Below are 9,759 nucleotides of genomic sequence, written 5' to 3'. Positions count from 1 at the left end.
ACAAAGTCAAATGTTCTAATCTTTTTCTGAAAATGTTTTTATTGATTTTAGAGAGGGAGAAACACCTATGTGAGAGAACGGTCTGTCAGATGCCTCCTGCACGCCCCCTACTGGGGATTGAGTCCACAACCCTGTGCTCTGGCTGGGAATTGAACCAGGAATGCTCAACCAACGGAGCCACACCGGCCAGAGTAAATATTCTACCCTTTTGTTTTTATTTTTATTTTTTGTTAATTCTCACCTGAGTATATACTTTCCATTGATTTTTAGATAGAGTGGAAGGGAGGAAGGGAGGGGATAGAGGGAGAGAAGAGAAGTGAGAGAGACAGTGAAGTGGTTGCCTCCTGCATGTGCTCCCGGAGGAACCGGGGCAGGGATCGAACTTGCAGCCCAGATACTTGTCCTTGACCGAGAATGGAACCTGTGTGTGGGCCAATGCTCTAACCACTGAGCTGCATGGACCAGGGCCTCTACTCTTTTAAAATGCTTTTAAGCAGATATTAATTTGGTCATCAGCAGAAAATAAAACAAGCAAGGAACAAATAGAAAATATGTTTCAATTAAAATAAAAACCATTGCTGAGGTTGCCTTTGACTCCACAGAAGATGTTTGTAGTTTTCATTTGATGTGAAATGTTACTTCTGCTCATGGTCATCCTAGAACATTTATTTCCTCTTGGTGGTAAGTGAAATGATGCATTCATTTAGAAAATAAAAGCAATTTGTCAGGTAAGAAGCAGTTATATGAGACTGTGTGTGACAATTGAAACATGCTATTCAGAATTACTGTGGGTTGCAATCATGTTCCAACATTCTGCTTTTCCTCTTTGGCAATTTAGGTTACACACACACACACACACACACACACACACACACACAGCCTTCCCAGGGAGTCACCTGACTCTAGTTATTGTGAAGGCTTGTGTGAAAACTTGAGGGGGAGCAGAGTAGCCTCCCCATAATGTGCCACTTTCGCATGTGGATTGTTTTGAGCTGAAGGCAATTAAGAGCCAGCAGACTCTAGAAAAGCTTTTTCTCCATTAACTGCTTAAAAGAATTTTAAAAGGGGGTCTATACCAACCAGGGAGAGAGCTGCTATCAGGGACAACTTTGTACACCAGAAAGATTTATCTGCATGCTGCGGCAAACATTTGTTTACCAAAGTTTTGCTCTTCTTATCTTCCTGTGAATTGTCTTCCTCCCTTTTGAGATCCCAGACCCCTACCTTCTCCTTAGCTCAGGATGGTATAAAAATCTAAACTGCCTGACTACCTTGGATTCTGTCTTTGTGGGGCTCCTGTGCATACAGGGTGGGGCAAAAATAAGTTTACAGTTGTGAGCACACAAAACAGAGTTCATTCTTGTATTACTATTTAGTCATTGTATTATTTTCCAAACAGACAACTGTAAACCTACTTTTGCCCCACCCTGTATATACAGAATTAAATTTGTTTTTCTGTTAATTTGTCATGTCAGGTTTTTTTTCTTTTTCTTTTTTGTCTTATGTCAATCTTTATGTATTAGATCTGCCAACTAATCTAAAAGGAAAGGAGGGAAATGTTTTTCTCCCAAACAAGCTTAATCAAGTTCCAGAGAAGTCCCACTTTAATTCAAATTTATCTCAAAGAATTGGAATTTGTAAGGAGCCATGAGTTTCAGAAAGAAGATATATGGCTTAGTACAGATTCCACTTTAAACTGTGTATCATGAAATGTAAACATTTAATAAATGGGCCAATCCCGCCCTTGCCAGTTGCTCAGTGGTTAGAGCGATGGCCCAAGGACTGAAGGGTCATGGGTTCGATTCCGGTCAAGGTCATGTACCTCAGTTGCAGGCTCGATCCCTGGTCCCTGTCAGGGTGAGAGCGGGAAGCAACCAATCCATGAGTCTCTCATATCGATGTCTCTCTCTCTCTCTCTCTCTCTCTCTCTCTCTCTCCTCCCTGCCACTCTCTAAAAATCAATGGGAAAAATATCCTCGGTTAAGGATTAACCGCCCCTCCCCCCCGCCGCCCCAAATTAAAAAGAAATGGGCCAATCCTAACCCTATTGTAATCATTTCACAACATACAAGTGGATCAAGTCATTACATTGTACACTGTTAAACAAAAACCTTTGCCGCTAAAAGCTGTTCTGAAAGTAAGGGTTCATTGAGCCACATGCTAGCCAGAAAAAGGACGAGGACGAAGGACGAGGTCCTGGGGCATGCAGTCTAAACCAGGGGCAGCAGGGCTAGATGGAGAAGACAAACCTGTTTGTCGTCCTGGAGCTGACAGAGTTTGGAGAAGAAAGATGCACGTTGTTTTAAAAGAATTTACATTGGCTCTAGATAAAGGGGGTGGGGGGAGGTGAATCAGGCTGGTTCTGGAACAGGGGGCTGGTCAGTAAGGAAGAAGTGTTTGCTCTTTTTGTATTGATTGTGGGCAGGAGTCCAGAATGTTCCTGCGTGAGCAGAATGCAGTGGTGTCTGGTGGTCAGCTATTCTCCAGATAATCATGAAAATAACCACCAGGAAGTTAATTCAGAGTTTCAACAGGCATTCGGGAATGTAAGCAATCTTGCTGGGTTTTGGCCTGCAGCTATGAACTGATTTTACCTCCCTTATCTCTCCCCCCCACCCTCCTGCCTGCTGTAATTTAATTTAGGACACTAAGGAATTGTCTCCTTGTCAACATTTTAAACTTACACAATACCATGTGTCAATTATATTGCAATAAATCTGGAAAAACAAACAAACAAAAAACAACTCTATCCAACTAGCTTAAATAATAAGAAAAAATTATTAACATAACAAGTAATCTCAAGACAGGATGGCTGTAGGGTTGGTGTATAGATCACAAGGACCCCGTGTTAGCTTCCTAGGACTACCATAAGGAAGTCACACAAACTGGGTGGCTTAAAACAATGACTTTTATTGTCTCATGGTTCTGGAGGCTAGTAGTCCAAAATCAAGCAGCATCTCGCTCCCTCTGAAATCCATGGGAGAGACTCCACTCTCTGTCTCCATCTTTTGGGTGTCTTTTCTTCTAATAAGGATACCAATCATATTGGATTTCGGGTCCACCCTACTCAAGTTTGACCTTATCTTAACTAATTACATTTGTGACAACCCCATCTCCAAATATGGTTACATTCTGGGGTACTTACTAGAGGTGAGGACTTCAATATATCTCTGGGGGAGGGCAAGAGACACAACACAACCCACAACAGAACCTTTCCATCTTTCTGCTCGGCCACTGTCAACCTCCTGGCTTGCCTTTAGGCTGCTGTCCTCATGGTGAAACCTGGCTACAGCAGTCCCAGGCATCACGTCCAACAGTGTCCATCAGAAGGATCTCTTCCTTGTATCTCTTTTAGAAGCAAAGAGCCCTTCCCAGGACCCCCTCCCACAGCAGACTTCTTCTCATTTATCATTAGCAAAAATTTCATCACTTATGCATGCCCAATGCCATGACTGGGATGGGGAACAAGACCACTCATCATGGTTGGCTTTGACTAGTGGTTCTTAAATTTGAGCATATGTTAGGCTCACCTACCTGTAGGGCTTGTTAAAACACAGATTGCTGGGCTTCACCCCCAGGGCTTCTAGTTCACTAAGTCTGATGAATTTTTGACAAGTTCCTAGTTGAGGTCCTGGAATCATACTTTGATTCCTAGTTCTGGTCCTGGAATCATACTTTGAGAACCAGTGGTTTAGACTAAGCAGGATTTATCTCAGAGTACTGAGCTCAACAAGTGGAAAATGCATTGCCAATTAGAGGAGGGAGGAATCAACAAAATCAGGGTTCCATCAGAAAGGAGCAAGGCGTGTGGGGGGTAGGCAGCTAGTAGTGTCTGCCAAAGAGTGGCCAAAGAAAAGCCAGGACGAGACTAGAAGGGGTGTGTCCAGACAGGCAAGAAGAAAGTCAGAAAGGAATAATGTCAAGGGGGGCCATGGAGAAGAATTTTAGGGAGTGATCAACACTGTTAATGTCATAGATAGGGCCAGGAAGATAAACACTTAATGAGAAGATTCTGTTTCGTAAGGACCTCATTAAAACAACATCATATACAGAACTTGTTGTGTTTTTTTTTGTGCAACAAACAAACTTTATAAAATCTTATCAGGAACAGACCAATGATATAGGAAAACTGTCCTTTTAGTTGATGAAAGAACTTAAGTTTTATATTAGTATACCATTGATAGTGGATATTAATTAATTTTAAGAATCCTAATAATAGCCCTGGCTGGTGTGGCTCAGTTGATTGGGCATTGTCTCATGCACCAAAAGGTTGCTGGTTTGATTCCCAGTCAGGGCACATGCCCAGGTTTCGGGCTCCGTCCCTGGTAGGGGGCATGCAGGAGGCAGCCAATCTATGTTCTGCTCTCACATTGATGTTTCTTTTTCTCTCTCCCCCTCCCTCCCTTTTTCTCTAAAAATCAATTTAAAAATCAAAAAAATCTAACAACTTAATGTTAGCCAACTTAATTATAAAAAACTAGAGGCCTGATGCACAAAATTTGTGCATGGGGCTTGGCCCTCGCAGCCCCGGCTTCATTTGGAAGGTCGTCTGGACCAGGGGTCCTCAAACTTTTTAAACAGGGGGCCAGTTCACTGTCCCTCAGACCGTTGGAGGGCCAGACTATAGTTTATTTTTTTAAAAATATATTTTATTGATTTTTTACAGAGAGGAAGGGAGAGAGATCGAGAGTCAGAAACATTGATGAGAAACATCGATCAGCCGCCTCCTGCACATCCCCCATCGGGGATGTGCCTGCAACCTAAGAACATGCCCTTGACCGGAATCGAACCTGGGACCTTTCAGTCCACAGGCCGATGCTCTATCCACTGAGCCAAACCAGTTTCAGCTAGACTATAGTTTAAAAAAAAACACAAAACTATGAACAAATTCCTATGCACATTGCACATATCTTATTTTGAAGTAAAAAAAACAGAATGGGAACAAATACAATATTTGTATTTGCATGTGGCCCGCGGGCCGTAGTTTGAGGACCCCTGGTCTGGACGGTTGTTTTGCTGTTTGGTCTAATTAGCATATTAGTTCTTTATTATATAGGACTAAAGGCCCGGTGCACAAAAATTTGTGCACTCAAGAGGGTCCTTCAGCCCGGCCTGTGCCCTCTCGCAGTCTGGGACCCCTCGGGGAATGACCACCTGCTGGCTTAGGCCTGCTCCCCGGGGGGATCGGGCCTAAGCTGGCAGTCAGACATCCCTCTGACAGCCCAGGAGCCCTCAGGGGATGTCCACTTGCCAGTGGGGAGCAGGCCTAGCTGCAGTCAGACATCCTTAGCGCTGCTGAGGAGGCGAGAGAGGCTCCCACCACCACTGCTGTACTGGTAGCCATCAGCCTGGCTTGTGGCTGAGCAGAGCTCCCCCTGTGGGAGCGCACTGACCACCAGGGGGCAGCTCCTGCATTGAGCGTCTGCCCCCTGGTGGTCAGTGTGTGTCATAGTGACCAGTCATTCCCAGTCGTTCTGCTGTTAGGGTCAGTTTGCATATTACCCTTTTATTATATAGGATAGAGGCCTGGTGCATGGGTGGGGGCCAGCTGGTTTGCCCTGAAGGGTGTCCCGGATCAGGGTTTGGGTCCCGCTGGGGTGCCTGGCCAGCGTGGGTGAGGGGCTGATGACTGTTTGCAGGCTGGTCAAGCCCCCCCAGTGGGGACCCTCACCCCATGAAGGTTTGGCCAGCCTGGGTGAGGGGCTGATGGCTGTTTTCAGGCTGGCCACTTCCCCTTTAGGGTGGGGGGGTCCCCACTGGGTTGCCTGGCCAGTCTGGGTTAGGGGCTGAGGGCTGTTTTCAGGCTGGCCAAGCCCCCCAGCGACGGAAGCTCCCAGCCTCTCCTTTTTTTCTTTTTTCTTTTTTTTTTAATTTTGAGATTTGTTTACCTTCTATAATTGAAACTTTGTAGCCTTGAGTAAAGCTCAGAGCCAGCCAGGGCGGGTGGGAAGTTTGGCTTCCTCCATCGCCAGGGGCAACCCAAGCCTCCTGCTCGCTCCAGCTTTGTAGCCACGGCTGGCTGAAAGCAGGTATCTGGGGTTTATTTATCTTCTATAATTGAAACTTTGTTGCCTTTAGTGGAGCTTAGAGCCAGCCATGGCAGGTGGGAAGCTTGGCTTCTCCCATCACTGGAGCAACCAAGCCTCCTGCTCGCTCCAGCTCCATGGCTGCCGGCTGCCATCTTGGTTGAGTTAATTTGCATATAGTTGCTCTGATTGGCTGGTGGGCATGGCTTAAAGCATAGTGAAGGTACAGTCAATTTGCATGTTTGTCTTTTATTAGATTAGGTAATATTTTCTCTTCCCATTCTGAAATAACCAAGACAAAGTTATTTTATGTCCATTAATGAGAATATATCTCTATACCTTATACTATCTTTTATTAAAAATATGGACTATGCATATATGAATATAAGTTCCATATTAATTACAATTTTAAACCCTTAGAAATCTTAATTTTAGTGACAACTAAAAATAAGCAATTAGCATTCTTTAGACCAGTAAATTTATAAATACAGTTCATTCAAAATGATTATGTAGCCCTGTATTATTGACCTGGAACATGTTCATATTATAAGAAAAGGGTGGGTTATAAGTAATATTATATTATGAACCCATTAAAAATATAGTTCAGCCCAGCTGGTGTAGCTCAGTGGTTGAGTGTTGACCTATGAACCAGCAGGTCACAGTTCAATTCCAGGTCAGGGCACATGCCTGGTTTGCAGGTTTGATCCCCAGTGCGGGGCATGCAAGAGACAGCAGATCAATGATTCTCTCTCCTCTATCTCTATCTCTCTTTCCCACTTTGTTCCTCTCTGAAATTAACTATATATATAAATATATATATAGTTAAAATTTATATTATATGTATTTTACCATAATAAAAACAAATGGAACAGTAGCTACTTCTGGATGCTATGTTTTTTATTACTTTATTTTTTTTTAAGTTTTCTGCAATGGATGTGTATTTACTTGTATGAAAACTAAGTAAATAAATGAAATAATGCTTTAAAAGAAGAGGAAAATAAAAGGTCAAGTCTGATGCTCTTTAAGGCAATTTGATTCAATTTGATTCAAACTTTCCCCTCCGTTCCCCTCCCACCCCCGCTCTGGAGTCACTTTTTTTAAAAATATATTTTATTGATTTTTTGCAGAGAGGAAGGAAGAGAGATAGAGAGTTAGAAACATCGATGAGAGAGAAACATTGATCAGCTGTCTCCTGCACATCTCCTACTGGTGATGTGTCCGCAACCAAGGTACATGCCCTTGACCGGAATCAAACCCGGGACCCTTCAGTCCGCAGGCCGACACTCTATCCACTGAGCCAAACCGGTTTCGGCATGGAGTCACTTTTTAAAAAAAATTTCTGAGCCTTTCTGAGTCACCTTTAAAAATTTTTTTGTTGTCTTTATTTTTTTTTAATTTATCTTTATTTTTTAAAGTATTACAGATTTCCCTTTTGTTTTTTTTCCCCATTGACGCCCTCCACCCTGCACATGCCCCTCCCAGGTTTTCACCACACTATTCTCTGGGTCATGGGCTATGCATATCTATACTAATAAAAGGGTAACATGCTAATTAGACTGGCCATCTTCCGGATGTCCTTCTGGACAAAGTCACGGTGGCAGGGGCTGAGGCAGAGGCAGTTAGGGGCGATCAGGCTGGCAGGGGAGGGCAGTTAGGGGGCAATCAGGCTGGCAGGGGAGCAGTTGGGGACAATCAGGTGGTAGGGGGACAGTTAGGGGCGATTAGGCCAGCAGGCAGAGGTGGTTAGGGATGATCAGGCCAGTAGGTGAGCAGTTAGGAGCATCAGGCCAGCAGGCAGAGGCAGTTAGGGGTGATCAGGCAGGCTGGCAGGCCAGTGGTTAGGAGCCAGTGGTCCCGGATTGTGAGATGGATGTCCAACTGCCAGTTTCGGCCCAATCTCGATCGGGGATTGGGCCGAAACTGGCAGTCTGACATCTCCCAAGGGGTCCCCAATTGGAGAGGGTGCAGGCCAGGCTGAGGGATACCCCCGCCCCCTGTCATGCACAAATTTCATGCACCAGGCCTCTAGTATGAATGTAAGTTCCTGGGTTAATCACTCCCCACCCATCCTCCCACCCTCCCCACCTTCTCTCTGAAATTGTTAATCTGTTTCAAGTTTCTATGTCTCTGGATCTATTTTGTTCATCAGTTTATTTTATTCATTAGATTCCACATATGATACTTATTTTGTCTGACTGTTTTATTTCGTTTAGCAAAATACTCTCCAGGTCCATCCATGTTGTTGCCAATGGTAAGAGTTCCTTCTTTTTTACAGTCGTGTGGACACTTTTTAAAGTCCAGCCTTTAAGGCACTATTGGACTGGAAGCCAGGAGAGCCCAACTCTAGCATGGCTGGGAGCCAGGCTGGGAATGTGAAACAAGCTGGACTATTTCAGGACACTCTTAAAGTATGAAAAATGACCTTTTCCATTCCAAAAATAATTCCGAGAGTCAAGTCTTGGAAGAAAGCTTCGGTCTTAACAGTGAAATCTGGGAAAGGTACAGGAAGTACAAAACTTGAGAGATACCCTGCAAAGATTTCTTTTGGCTGACAACATTCAGTAGATTACAGCTGTTTCTATGGTTATTTTTGTGGGTTAAGAGGAACCACAAAATGGTATCTCAGTGGATGTGTCCACTTCCCAACAAGTCCAGGACATGGCACCAGATTTATCCATGTTGCATCTAACTATTCAAAGCTGACTCTACACCAGCATTTCTAGCCTGTGAAATAAAGAAGCAGGGATTGCAGGGAAGTGAGTGTGTTGGGGAGCCCAGGGTTTTTCTTCCACTGCTTTGCAGCTTGGAAAGTTGCCATCCATTCAGGTTTCACTCAAACAGGCTTTTTCCAGACCCCACAAATCGTGGCCAGAAACTCTGCTCTTTGTCAGGAGGCAAATTGCAGCCCAGACTGAGCCAGGATCTTGCCTTCTCCCCTTAGAAAACAACTTTGGTTTTTTTGTTTGTTTGTTTTTTTAGAATCCAACTGGATTTTATTTGACACGGAACACAATAGGACTGCAGGAATAGAAAACTGAAAAGACAAAGCAGAAAAGAACCAGTTCTATCTAACTTACAATTAAGTAACAGGAGGGCAAGTCATTAAATGAATAACAAAACAGTTGAGCTTGATGGAGAATATTCTTTTTCTAGTGCCCATACTTTTGGAATTCCCACTCTGTTGTCCAGCGGACACACCTGCCGTGTTTTGAGCCAGCGAGAGATGCAGTGGAAGTGAAAAGCATGATTACAGACTCCCCACGCAACGGTGCACTCTTCAGAAGTGGCAGATGCCTGGTTCGCCTGACATTCTATGCAAAGATCATAATGTGGTTCCTGCAGATGACAGTTATCAACCACAATGTCCCAGGCCCAGAGGGCTACTGCATTCCACTTTGTCACTTCGAAGAGCTTCTTGCCCGTGCTGCTGTTGGTGCCACTCTGAGTATCCACATCCATCTCTGCCGCCATTTTGGAAACACACCAACAACTTTTTTTTTTTTAAATATATTTTATTGATTTTTTACAGAGAGAAAGGGAGAGGGATAGAGAGTTAGAAACATCGATGAGAGAGAAACATCGATCAGCTGCCTCCTCCACACCCCCTACTGGGGATGTGCCCGCAACCAAGGTACATGCCCTTGACCGGAATCGAACCTGGGACCCTTGAGTCCGCAGGCCAATGCTCTATCCACTGAGCCAAACCGGTCAGGGCAACAACTTTGTTTTTAAT

General features: G+C 44.2%; 1 pseudogene; it reads right to left on the bottom strand.

The window, feature by feature from the left end:
- Positions 1-9,056: 9,056 nt before the first annotated feature.
- On the bottom strand, positions 9,057-9,497 carry LOC138992687 (E3 ubiquitin-protein ligase RBX1 pseudogene; annotated as a pseudogene).
- Between the last annotated feature and the right edge of the window lie 262 nt (positions 9,498-9,759).

This window comes from Myotis yumanensis, unplaced genomic scaffold, assembly GCF_028538775.1.
Source record: "Myotis yumanensis isolate MYYU_CA2020_CCGP unplaced genomic scaffold, mMyoYum1.0.hap1 SCAF_14, whole genome shotgun sequence".
In the NCBI taxonomy this organism is placed as follows: domain Eukaryota; kingdom Metazoa; phylum Chordata; class Mammalia; order Chiroptera; family Vespertilionidae; genus Myotis; species Myotis yumanensis.
Note: the sequence above shows the minus strand (reverse complement) of the source record. Positions and strands in the feature narration are given on the sequence as shown.